This window comes from Rhinatrema bivittatum, chromosome 12 (genome assembly GCF_901001135.1).
Source record: "Rhinatrema bivittatum chromosome 12, aRhiBiv1.1, whole genome shotgun sequence".
Classification (NCBI taxonomy): domain Eukaryota; kingdom Metazoa; phylum Chordata; class Amphibia; order Gymnophiona; family Rhinatrematidae; genus Rhinatrema; species Rhinatrema bivittatum.
This window is the reverse complement of record NC_042626.1, coordinates 55,226,687-55,240,740: the sequence shown is the minus strand read 5'-3', so window position 1 is coordinate 55,240,740 and position 14,054 is coordinate 55,226,687.

Sequence of the window (14,054 nt, the reverse complement as noted above, 5' to 3'; positions counted from 1 at the left end):
ACGTGATAATCCTGAGTTACATATGGAGGCAAGTATTTTATAAAGACTGCTCGTACCCTTATGAAAGCACTTCCTCGTGCGTGAGCTTGCAATCGCTAGTTCACCCAGATCCTCCAGCACTTTACTCTCACTCCCCACTGAACCCATTACCTCCCCCCCCCACCAAAAAAAAAAACTGCAGACAAAAGACAAGGGCAATTTCACTTCCACGACGTCCAGGTCGATTTTAAAAGCGTTGCATATGTGTTCTGCGCACGAGCAAGGCAACTTTTAAAAAGCTGCAAAGTACACGCCTATATACCGGTGCGAGCGTCAAAAATAAGGGGGCAAAAAGGCGCAGGGCGTGGGCATCCTGGGGCAAGGCTAACAGTTCCGGTCGTAACTCTGTATTTCAAAACCGGAGACCGCGGCGCACGTCGACTGTTTATCCACATAACATTACTGCTGTTGCAGATGAGAAGCCAGTCTATGGATCCTGAGTTTTAGGGATTACAGGATAAGGTGAGGGGTCTGGGTCAACTGGGGGGGGGGGGGGGTGCAGGATGAAGAACCAGAGGGCATCATAGTGGATAATACTTTAAAATCGTCAGTTCAGTGTGCTGCAGCAGTCAAAAAAGCAAACAGAATGTTGGGAATTATTAGGAAGGGAATGATTAATTGAACGGAAAATGTCATAATGCCTCTGTATCGCTCCATGGTGAGACCGCACCTTGAATACTGTGTACAATTCTGGTCACCACATCTCAAAAAAGATATAGTTGCGATGGAGAAGGTACAGAGAAGGGCGACCAAAATGATAAAGGGGATGGAACAGCTCCCCTATGAGGAAAGGCTGAAGAGGTTAGGACTTTTCAGCTTGGAGAAGAGGCAGCTGAGGGGGGATATGATAGAGGTATTTAAGATCATGAGAGATCTTGAACGAGTAGATGTGACTTGGTTATTTACACTTTCGAATAATAGAAGGACTAGGGGGCATTCCATGAAGTTAGCAAGTAGCACATTTAAGACTAATCGGAGAACATTCTTTTTCACTCAACGCACAATAAAGCTCTGGAATTTGTTGCCAGAGGATGTGGTTAGTGCAGTTAGTGTAGCTGGGTTCAAAAAAGGTTTGGATAAGTTCTTGGAATAGAAGTCCATTAACTGCTATTAATCAAATTTACTTAGGGAATAGCCACTGCTATTAATTGCATCAGTAGCATGGGATCTTCTTAGTGTTTGGGTAATTGCCAGGTTCTTGTGGCCTGGTTTTGGCCTCTGTTGGAAACAGGATGCTGGGCTTGATGGACCCTTGGTCTGACCCAGCATGGCAATTTCTTATGTTCTTATGTTCTTATGTCTGGAAGACTGCAATATTAACTGGGAAAACTGGTGGACTAACTGGAAAAACTGAGTTGTCCTTCATGTGAGCATGTGCTAAAATCCGCCCATATCCACATGTAAAAGCAGACAAAGTCCTATGGAAGACATGCGTGCTAGCTGTGCTCGAGTAGGAGCATACTTATGCACAATTGGTGCATTTCAAAACATACACACGTAAGTATGCACATGATTAAAACTTCTAGCGTATCCTCGCTTGTGCGCAGATAGGCATATGCATGGGTGCATGCACCTCATTTTAATAATGACCTGTTAGTTAGCAAGAGCAAAAACATACTGATATGTTCATTAATGTCCCTGAACACCCCTTTCACATTTACACACATCACTGCTAGTACACACATACTTCAGGCTCTTGCAAAACCTACTCGCACACATAAAGTCCTGCACAAGCCGTGTATGAAGTATTTACATGACTAGTGTGGGATAACTGACACCCATGCTTTTTAAAATATGAAAGCATGCGCACAAGTCCAAACTCCACCTCTCAGAATGCCTATCTTCAGGTCACATACAAGTATGCACAAAATCAGGTTACACATGGACTTTACTGCGAACAGAGCCCTGGCTATTTTATAACCTATCTCCAGGTCGCATACTTGAATGCGACCTGGAGATGGGTGTTCCAGGAGGCGGAATTTGGACTTGCACGCATGCTTTCGTATTTTAAAAAGCATGCGTGTCAATTGACCCATACAGTCTGGTCTCTCGAAACAGCAAGTAAAGCTATGTGCAAGTTAGTTTCTGCAATTTCTGGGCCACTTACCTGAGCTTATGTGCATAAGTTCACTTTGAAAATTTGTGAATAAAGGTAAGCACAGACTTTACCCTAGCATGCACAGTTATAAAATTAGCCTCACTTTGTCTACGACAGGGCAAAACCTTTTAAAGCTGTGTGCGGGCTAGAGCCTGCGTGCAATGTGCAAATTTGCTGAAAGGCAAGTGTTACGAGCTGGTTCGTGGACCCTTGTTTCTGCGGTAGATAAAGGACGAAAACTCCTCGATGACTACTACCGTCAGATGGCGAGGCCTGTGGACGACGTGGCTCGAACTTCGCCCTGGAAGCACGTGAAACCCCCAGGAGGAGCCCGTAGGATCACAGCCGCTGGGACTTAGGCGACACACAGAAGACAGAAGGTGGTCTGGATGCAGGCGCCTCCTGCAGGTCGTGATTTCCAGACGGCTGGCGCCTCCAGCAGGTCGTAAGAAGGTCTATGTGGGGAGTAGGGAAAATCCAACAAGCCGGTCCCAGAGTCGGTACACAAACGTAGTCCGCAGCCAGTCCAGGGGTCGAAAGCCAGATCGTGGTCCAAAGCCAGTCCAAGGGTCGAAGGTCCAGTGCGAGGTCCAAAGCCAGTCCGAATCAAAGTCCAAAGCGAGATCCAAGTCCAATCCGAAGTCAGAGTCCAAGAGGGGTCCAAATCCAATCCGAAGTCCAAACCAAAAGAATCAAGCAGCAGGGAAGGCAAAGCAGGAGCAGGACGAAGAACCAGGAACCAAAAGCGCAGATCCAAACTAACCTCGATACCAAGGCAAGGTCTGAGGGACAGACCTTGCCGTTAAATACAGGATCCAGGGGAAGTGCTGCAAAAGGGAGCCACGACACTTCCTGTCGTGGCCCCTTTAATAATAGTCTTCAGCCGCGCGCGCGGCCCTAGGCAGTCCGGGAAGGGGGCGGAGCCACGGAGGGAGTCAGGAGCCTGCGGCCGGCCGCCTGTCGGCCCTGGCCGCGTGGGGAACATCGTCTGAGGCTCCCTGCACCCGCAGGAGTCCCCCTGGAGGTCCGACGCTGAGGGTGAGTGCCGGGTCCCGGCCGCGGACCGCCGCGACCGGCCGCCATGACAGTCGGCCCCGGTCGCGCGCTGCCGCGGCGGGCGGCCATAACAGTACCCCCTCCCCTAGGCCTCCCCCGAGAAGGCTTGGGCTTAGTCGGATGTTCGGAGTGAAAGGTGTGAAGAAGCGATTTGTCCAAGATGTTCTTAGCAGGCTCCCAAGAATTCTCCTCAGGCCCGAATCCTTCCCAAGAGAGAAGGTACTCCCATGTCTCGCCACGTTTCCGAACATCCAGTACCTCGTGTACCCTGTAGATGGACTCATCTGCAGACTGAAGCTGAGGAACCCCAGGCAGTTTCCGCGAAGGCCAGGTGAGGACCACAGGTTTCAAAAGAGACACGTGGAAGGAGTTATGGATGCGTAAAGTCGTAGGTAATCGAAGCTGATAAGTCACTGGTCCCAGTTGGCGAAGCACCGGAAAGGGCCCGATGTAGCGCGGAGCCAATCTCATGGAGGGAACACGGAGGCGGATGTGTCGGGTGCTCAACCATACCTTATCGCCAGGACGGATTTGAGGTCCGGGCGTCCGGTGCTTATCGGCAAATTTCTTGGCCAGAAGAGCTGCCCGACGGAGCAGCCGCTGGGTACGGATCCAAAGCTGTTTTATCTGAGCCGCCGTAAGTTGAGCTGCCGGGGAAGGAACCGGTAACGGGAGCGGCAAGGGAGGTCGGGGCTGCCGGCCGAAGACGATCTGAAAGGGTGACGCTCCCGTAGATACACAAGCGTGGGAGTTGTGTGAAAACTCAGCCCAAGACAGAAGCGTTGCCCAATCATCTTGACAGGAATTGACATATAGGCGTAAAAACTGCTTCAAACCCCGATTTGTGCGTTCCGCCTGACCATTGGCTTGCGGGTGAAACGCGGTGGTAAAGTCCAGGGAAATACGAAATTTTTTACAAAGGTTACGCCAGTAATGAGCAGTGAACTGAGGTCCCCGATCCGAAACAATGTGAAGCGGAAGTCCGTGAAATCTGAAGATATGGCGCATAAACAGCTGAGCTAGCCGGGGAGCAGACGGAAGAGAGGGTAGAGGAATGAAGTGGGCCATTTTGGAAAAGCGATCCACTACTACCCATATAACAGTGTTGCCTTCCGAGGATGGTAATTCCACAATGAAATCCGTCGAGATGTGTGTCCAGGGTCTCGAAGGAATTGGCAATGGCTGCAAGAGTCCGTGCGGTCTTCCTGTAGGAACTTTATGTTGTGCACAAGTTGGACAGGATGCCACATATGCACGAATGTCTTTACCCATACCCGGCCACCAATAATATCGCTGAATACATGCCTGCGTCCGGGCTTGTCCAGGATGCCCAGATAGCAGCGAGTCATGTCCCCAAGCCAACACCTTGTTTCGTAGTCTCTTAGGCACCACCGTTTTCCCAGGTGGTACCGTGAAAGTTGCGGCCAAGCAGACACGAGCTGGGTCAATAATATGTTGGATAGGTTCCTCTGTATCCTCTTCCAAAAATGAGCGGGACAGTGCATCTGCTTTAATATTCTTGCTAGCCGGACGATACCGTAGTTCAAAATCAAATCGTGTGAAAAACAAAGCCCATCGGGCCTGACGAGGGTTCAAACGTTGGGCTTGTTGAAGATAAACCAGATTTTTATGGTCTGTGAAAACTGTAATCCGGTGCTGCGCTCCCTCCAGCCACTGCCGCCACTCTTCAAAAGCCAGTTTAATGGCGAGCAGTTCCCTGTCTCCAATAGAATAATTTCGTTCGGCTGTTGAAAATTTCCGAGAATAATAAGAGCAGGGATGAGAAGTTCCCGTGAGATCGTTTTGACTCAAGACGGCCCCTACCCCTTCAGCAGAAGCATCAACTTCAACTACAAACGGTCGTCTAGGATCTGGGTGTCGCAAGCATGGCTTCTTGAGAAAAGAGTCCTTGAGTGCCCGAAATGCCTCCTCGGCTTCAGGAGGCCAAACTCTGTTATTAACGCCTTTGCGAGTAAGGGCCGTGAGAGGTGCTGCTAGTCTGGAGTAGTTCAGGATGAAACTACGGTAATAGTTAGAAAAACCGAGGAAACGTTGCAAGGCCCGTAGTCCAGTAGGTTGAGGCCAATCCTGTATACATCTTAATTTGGATGGGTCCATCTGAAAGCCTTCTTTCGAGATTATGTACCCCAAAAATGGTAAGGATTCTTGTTCAAAGATGCATTTTTCGAGCTTGGCATAGAGGTGATTCTCTCTTAAACGTTGTAATACTAGGATAACGTGTTGTCGATGCACCTGTAAATTCTGAGAGAAAATTAAGATATCATCCAGATAAACGACCACACATACGTATAACAGATCCCTGAATATCTCGTTAATGAAATGTTGAAATACTGCTGGAGCATTGGTTAACCCAAACGGCATGACTAGATATTCATAATGTCCATCTCTTGTGTTAAAAGCGGTTTTCCACTCATCCCCATTTCGGATTCGGACGAGATTATAAGCTCCTCGGAGGTCAAGTTTCGAGAAAATTTGGGCTCCGTGTAAACGATCAAAAAGCTCCGCTATGAGTGGTAGCGGATACCGGTCCTTTATGGTAATAGCATTTAGCCCACGAAAGTCTATACAGGGGCGTAGAGTTCCATCTTTTTTTCCCACGAAAAAGAACCCAGCTCCAGCAGGAGATTTGGAGCGTCTGATGAATCCCTTCCGTAAATTGTCCCGAATATATTCAGACATAGCTTGGGACTCTGGAGCTGATAATGGATAAACTCTTCCCCGGGGCGGAGTGGTACCGGGGATCAGGTTGATGCCACAGTCATATTCACGATGGGGAGGTAAAATATCCGCAGCCTTTTTGGAGAAGACATCAGAAAATTGCTTATATTGAGAGGGCAGACCCTCTAATCGGGAGGTGCAGATGAAACTATGCGATGAATTGGGTACAGAGATACATGTTTTCTGACAATTGGGACCCCAACCGATCAGAGCCATAGAAGTCCAGTCGAACTGTGGATTGTGCTGCTGCAACCAAGGGATGCCCAGGACTATGGGGTGAATAGCCCTCTGAATGACATAGAATGAAATACTTTCAGAGTGGTTAGGAGAAATGTGGCAGTCCATCGGAACGGTGTGATGAGTTATCCTCCCCGGCAGGGGATCTCCATGGATGGAAGAGATAATCAACGGCTTAGGACATAAGCACGTAGGAATGTGTAGTTGTTGGACCACATCTTGAAGAATAAAATTCCCGCCAGCTCCTGAATCCACTAGAGCTAATGCGGAGAATCGATGGTTGTCAAACCCCAAGGAAACATGCAGCGTGAGTGGGGGAGCCGGAGAGGTGATGCCTAGGGTAACTCCCCCGATGGAGCCTAGGCTTTGAAGTTTCCCGGACGCGTGGGACATCGGGCAATCAGATGACCTGCTTCTCCACAGTACAGGCAAAGCCCTGCTTTCCTGCGTCTTAGTCTTTCTTCTGGAGAAAGTGGACCCCGACCCAACTGCATGGGCTCTTCAGTAGATCCTTCAGGTTTATTAGAGATTTGGGAAACCGGAACCGGGCGATTAGCTGCAGCCCCCGGAATGTGTCTCCTCGTGCTAGATGCTTCTCTTGCTCTCTCTTGAAGACGCCGGTCAATTCGGGTTACTAACTCGATGATAGAGTCCAAGGGTTGAGGTAATTCCCGGGCGGCCATTTCATCCTTTATTCTGGGTGACAGTCCTTCCAGAAAAATAGATCGAAGACAATTCTCTTCCCAGTGGAGTTCGGATGCCAATGTCCTAAATTCAATGACATAGTCGGCCAATGGTCTTCCTCCTTGTCTGAGCTGTAGAAGTTTGGAGCCCGCGACCACTTGCCTTCCAGGATCGTCGAATACTGCTTGAAATAGTTCTAGGAATTTGGACAGGTCTCGGAGGACTGGATCTGAACGTCGCCAGTATGGAGAAGCCCACGCAAGGGCTTTACCCTCCAGTAATGATAAAATGTATGTGGTCTTGGTGATGTCATCTGGAAATAAGGAAGCTTGTAGCTGGAAATGCATACTGCACTGGTCGAGAAACCCCTGACAGGATCGAGAATCACCGGCATATCGCGGAGGGGTAGGTAGAGTAATCATATGCCGGGTATTACTTGGTACCACCGGAATCACAGGTGGCGGGGTAGCCTGAGCAATGGCCATAGCGTCCATCCTGGCGTTCAGTCTCTCCAAGGATGCTGCCATGGATTCCAAGATGCGCTGTTGTTCCATAACCTTCTGGGCTATGCCAGGAATAGCCTGCCGGGCTGAGGCCTCTGCCGGATCCATGGCCTTGGTATTCTGTTACGAGCTGGTTCGTGGACCCTTGTTTCTGCGGTAGATAAAGGACGAAAACTCCTCGATGACTACTACCGTCAGATGGCGAGGCCTGTGGACGACGTGGCTCGAACTTCGCCCTGGAAGCACGTGAAACCCCCAGGAGGAGCCCGTAGGATCACAGCCGCTGGGACTTAGGCGACACACAGAAGACAGAAGGTGGTCTGGATGCAGGCGCCTCCTGCAGGTCGTGATTTCCAGACGGCTGGCGCCTCCAGCAGGTCGTAAGAAGGTCTATGTGGGGAGTAGGGAAAATCCAACAAGCCGGTCCCAGAGTCGGTACACAAACGTAGTCCGCAGCCAGTCCAGGGGTCGAAAGCCAGATCGTGGTCCAAAGCCAGTCCAAGGGTCGAAGGTCCAGTGCGAGGTCCAAAGCCAGTCCGAATCAAAGTCCAAAGCGAGATCCAAGTCCAATCCGAAGTCAGAGTCCAAGAGGGGTCCAAATCCAATCCGAAGTCCAAACCAAAAGAATCAAGCAGCAGGGAAGGCAAAGCAGGAGCAGGACGAAGAACCAGGAACCAAAAGCGCAGATCCAAACTAACCTCGATACCAAGGCAAGGTCTGAGGGACAGACCTTGCCGTTAAATACAGGATCCAGGGGAAGTGCTGCAAAAGGGAGCCACGACACTTCCTGTCGTGGCCCCTTTAATAATAGTCTTCAGCCGCGCGCGCGGCCCTAGGCAGTCCGGGAAGGGGGCGGAGCCACGGAGGGAGTCAGGAGCCTGCGGCCGGCCGCCTGTCGGCCCTGGCCGCGTGGGGAACATCGTCTGAGGCTCCCTGCACCCGCAGGAGTCCCCCTGGAGGTCCGACGCTGAGGGTGAGTGCCGGGTCCCGGCCGCGGACCGCCGCGACCGGCCGCCATGACAGTCGGCCCCGGTCGCGCGCTGCCGCGGCGGGCGGCCATAACAGCAAGTTTTGACGTATGTGATCAATCAGGAGATGTTCTGCATGCCGCTGTGTAATGATGTGCCCGGGCCTTGCACAGAAACACAATAAAGAAATCATTCTCTGGGGGCCGGGAAACCCATTTTGCGTTAGGCGTAACTGCTAAAAGGGCGAATGCAGCTCCGTTTTCCACAGTCTGCCAGATAAGTGCTCAAATCTTCATTTAGTTGGATAACTTCTGTATTATCCGGCTAAATGCTTCTGAATATGGCTCTTAAGGCGTACATTTGGCCACATAAAAAAAAGAGAACTTCTAGCGCATAATGCTGTGAAGCAACACGCGAAATCAGAATTTTCAAAATGTACGCACAGGACTGGCATAACAGCTGCCCGAGTACGTGCATATCTTCCGCTATGCGCACAGATGGAAAGTTCAAAAAAAGGGGCATGGACATGGTCTGGAAGGGCAGGCCTTGAGCATTCCTGGATTTCAACTTCAAATTAGCGCATAAATACTTTTGCACCCAGGCACGCGCCGGGGTCCCCTGCTGCAGAATTTTACTTCTGCTACGGAGGACGTACAAGTAATACAATAAAGAGAAATAGATTGGTGGAGTTTTTAAGGGTAGGGGCTAACAGAAGAGAAGGGAGGAGTTTAAACTAGGGGGGTGGGGGGTTGGAAGTCTTATCCCTTACCTAGGTGAACTGGGAATGAACTGGGAAAACTGGTAATGGCATCGGCGTGTGAGTCTATTAAACTCCTCCCATTTACGTGGCAGAAGCAGCATTTGCATGCGTACACGCGCATCCACTTAAAATTGTGTACTCATGTGCACGCAGGCAGCCTGATTTATAACACGCATGCACATACACGCGTTTGTTATAAAATGGCTGCATCCCTGGGCGCGGGCCGCAAAATTGCTCCAAGACAGTCCAACACAAGTCTAGGAAGCTATGCCCAGTGTCATGCATTGAGCGACTATTGGTGCGAGCTTGCCTCGAGTATTCAAGCAGCTTCGGTGTTCAATGAGCCGTACTGTGATTGGTTGTAATGTATGACCTATATAGATCTTATGGCAGGGGCACTGCAACAAATCCATCACACGCTGACAGAATTGCAGTTTGTACTACATCTTTGATATACTCTACGGAAGAGACCATGTGTGTTGGGTAAGAGTATAATGATAGGAGTATACTACCATCCACCTGACCAAAATGCTTAGATACACGATGAAATACTAAGAGAAATTAGGGAAGCTAACTAATTTAGCAATGCAGTAATAATGGGAGATTTCAATTATCCCAATATTTACCGGCTACATGCTAGAGAACATGCTAGAGGACATGCTAGAGAAGTGAAGTTCCTGAATGGAATAAATGACTGCTTCATGGATAAATTGGTTCTGAAACTGACGAGAGGGAGATATCTTAGACCTCATTCTTAGTGGAAAGCAGAATTTGGTGAGAGAGGTGAAAGTGGTGAGGCCACTTGTCAAAAGTGATCATAGCATGATCAAATTTCAACTAATGACTGGAAGGGGGACAATATGTAAATGTACAGTTCTAACACTAAACTTTCAAAAGGGAAACTTTGATAAAATGAGGAAAATAGAAAAAACTGAAAGGTGCAGCTGCAAAGTTTGAGTATACAACAGGCATGGACATTGTTTAAAAATACAATCTTAGAAGCGCAGTCCAAGATGTATTCCATGCATTAAGAAAGGTGGAAGGAAGACAAAATGATTAAAAGAATGGATAAAAGGTGAGGTAAAAGAGGTTATTTTAGCCAAAAAAAATCTTCCAAAAATTGGAAGAAGGATCCATCTGAAGATATTAGGAAATAGCATAAGCATTGTCAAGTTAAATGTAAAACATTGATAAGACAGGCTAAGATTGAATTTAAAATGAAATTGACCATAGAGACAAAAACTCATAATAAAAACTTTTTTTTCTGAAGCAGGAAGCCTGTGAGGGAGTCGGTAGGACCATTAGATGATCAAAGGATTAAAGTGACGCTCAGGGAAGATAAGGCCAACGCAGAAAGACTAAATGTATTCTTTGCTTCCATGTTTACTGATGAGGATGTTGGGGAGATACCTTTTCTGGAGATGGTTTTCAAATCACTAAACCAAATCACAGTGAACCTGGAAGATGTAGGAGGCCAGATTGACAAACTGAAGAACAGCAAATCACCTGGATTGTATGGTATACAACCTAGGGTTCTGAAATAAATAAACAATGAAATTTCAGATCTATTAGAAAAAATTTGTAATCTATCAATAAAATCATCCATTGTACCTGAAGACTGTAGGGTGACCAATGTAACCCCGATATTTAAAAAGGGCTCCAGGATGATCTGGGAAACTACAGACCAGTGAGTCTGATTTTAGTACTGGGAAAAATCATGGAAACTGTTATAAAGAATAAAATCACAGAACATCTAGATAAACATGGTTTCATGGAACACAGTCAGCATGGATTTACCCAAGGGAAGTCTTGCCTAACAAATCTGCTTCATTTTTTTGAAGAGGTGAATAAACATGTGGATAAAAGTGAACCAGAAGATGTAGTATATTTGGATTTTCAGAAGGTGTTTGACAAACTCCCTTATGAGAGGCTTTTCAGAAAACTAAAAAGTCATGGGATAGGAGGTGATGTCCTTTCGTGAATTGCAAACTGGTTAAAAGACAGGAAACAGAGAGTAGGATCAAATGGACAATTTTCTCAGTGGAAAAGGGTAAACAGTGGAGTGCCTCAAGGATCTGTACTTGGATCGGTACTTAGCCTTTTTGATATATTTATAAATTACTTGGAAAGGGTTACGATGAGTGAGGTGACCAAATTTGCAGATGACACAAAGTTATTCATAGTTGTTAAATCACATGTGAATTGTGATAAATTGCAGGAGGACCTTGTGAGACTGGAAAATTGGGCATCCAAATGGCAGATGAAATTTAATGTGGACAAGTGCAAGGTGATGCATATAGGGAAAAATAAGCCTTGCTGTAGTTACACGATGTTAGGTTCCTTATTAGGAGTTACTATCCAGGACAAAGATCTAGGCATCATAGTGGATAATACATTAAAATCGTCGGCTCCGTGTGCCGTGGCAGTCAAAAAAGCAAACAACAGAATGTTAGGAATTATTAGGAAGGGAATGGTGAATAAAATGGAGAATGTCAAAATGCCTCTTTATCCATCCATGGTGAGATCACACCCAGAGCACTGTATGCAATTCTGGTCACTGCATCTCAAAAAAGATATAGTTGCACTGGAGAAGGTACAGAGAAGAGCAACCAAAATGATAAAGGGGATGGAATAGCTCCCCTATGAGGAAAGTCTAAAGAGGTTAGGGTTGTTCAGTTTGGAGAAGAAACTGCTGAGGGGGGATACGATAGAGATCTATAAAATCATGAGAGGACTAAAACGGGTAAATGTGAATTGGTTATTTACTCATTCAGATAATAGAAGGAATAGAGGGCACTCCATGAATTAGCAAGTAGCACATTTAAAACAAATCGTAGAAAATTCTTTTTCACTCAACGCACAATTAAGCTCTGGAATTTGTTGCCAGAGGATGTGGTTAGTGCAGTTAGTGTAGCTGGGCTTAAAAAAGGTTTGGATAAGTTCCTGGAGGAGAAGTCCATAAACTGCTATTAATCAAGTTGACTTAGGGAATATCCACCTCTATTACTGGCATGTTTTTAATGTTTGTATACTTGCCAGGTACTTGTGTCCTGGATTGGCCATTGTTGGAAACAAGATGTTGAGCTTGATGGCCCCTCGGTTTGACTCAGTATGGCAATTTATTATGTTCTTATGGTCTGTTCAGGGGTGCTCCCACTGCAGTCCTGGGATCGTACTTACACACATATCACACTGGCCACATGAATAATGCCCAGACCATTGGAGCTACAAACCGTCAGTGTCCGGACCTATACAGCAGCCCTTACCACATTTTCTATGATAGTTTTCCTTGCATTTAAGATATCAGGGTGACTTTTGAAATACACAATGGTAGCTCAGTATATGCCAATGTTGTCTGATTGATGCTTTAATTCTGTCTCGCTAAATTTGAGTAACTCAATACAAAAATTGTTTGATTTAAGCTCAGCTTAGCCCTGTTTTGTAACAGTTGGTCTCATTCTGAGTAATGTGCATGCAAGGGGGCTTGCTTTATGGATTTCTTAGGATAATCTCTTGTCACAAATCTTTGGATAAGTTCTGTAGACTGGTGATTGAATTCAGCCATGGTTGTGCAGAGGCGACAAAGTCTAAAGAATTGGTCTACTGGAAAAGCACATGTGAAAGTTGTACGGGGATCATTTTCAAAGTGAAGCAGATTATTGCATTCTACTTTTTTACAATGTGATGTTGTAGCTATTCCCATAACAATATCAAAATTAATGGTACATCAGGTATATATTAAACACCTCAAAGGTTTTTCTTAGCCAAATATCTGTAGGCCCCTTACTTCGAGGGTCTGTATTATGCGACAGACTCTACTATTGTGCAGGGTCACCTTACTTTAATTTTAATTTTCAATCGTCAATCCTAAAGTAGATTATATATCCTTTTTGTTGAAATTTTTCTTTATAATAAAATCAATCATTAATTGTCACGCAATCTCCACAAGTACAAAAAGGGGACACTAATACTCATCTACTCCATTCCTGGTAGTTCACCCGACACAACTGTGTTTCGGACATCATCGTCCTGCTTCAGGGGGTATCCTTCAGTATCTCCTTATGAGAGCGTTGTCACGGAGCCTTCTTTAATTTGTTGGCTTGCTTCTTCTTTTTAATTCCACGACAGCCCCGTTGGGCTGCGTCTGCTATTCCCATGCCACAGCATATTATAGTTACATCCAGGAATGCAACCTGCTTGCGGTGGCATGCAAGAGTACAACGTCAATTTGCATCGAATTGATTTAGCCACTGGTGAAAATTGCAAAGATGTTCCTCTTTATCCCTCCCGATGCAAAATATATCGTTATGTATCTACTCCATAGGCGAACATGCTGAAAATAGGTCACTGAATACATAAACGTCTCCTCAAATTGAGTAACATACAAGTTGGCCCTTGATAGAAAAAGTCGAGAACACCAGTCGAAAATTGGATTGTGGAAATCCCTAACGTAAAGATGCAAAAATCAACAAGCACAAGTACTTCTAATTCATAAACTGTTTTAATTGCAACAAAAAAATTCTTGAAAAAAAAAAAGTATGTATGGATGTCATGGTATGAGCTCCATGTTTCTGACCGATGATTATAACCCCAGCAGCACAAAGGAAAGGACCAAGGACATAAGATGCAGTTGTTAGTCCAGGTGCCGCTCTATAATAGACATCTCATGTACTAATTGATGCACCTTGCATGAGAACGCTATCACTGTTTAAAGGCGTGAGATCTGATTTAGTTACAGGATTACGGTTAGGCTGCTGCTGAAAAGTTTATGCAAAAGGAGTCAGTCAGGTCATCCCCGCTCGTTTTGAGGGTGGAGAATAACTACCTGGGATTATTTGGATTTTGCTGAGTAGCAACTCTCATAACAAGGCGCATTCCAGAGTAATCAGAAATATTTGTCATGGCTCCAAAAAAAAAAAAAAAGATATTCCTGGTGGGCAGAGGAAAACGATAGCGTAGAACTTGCCCAG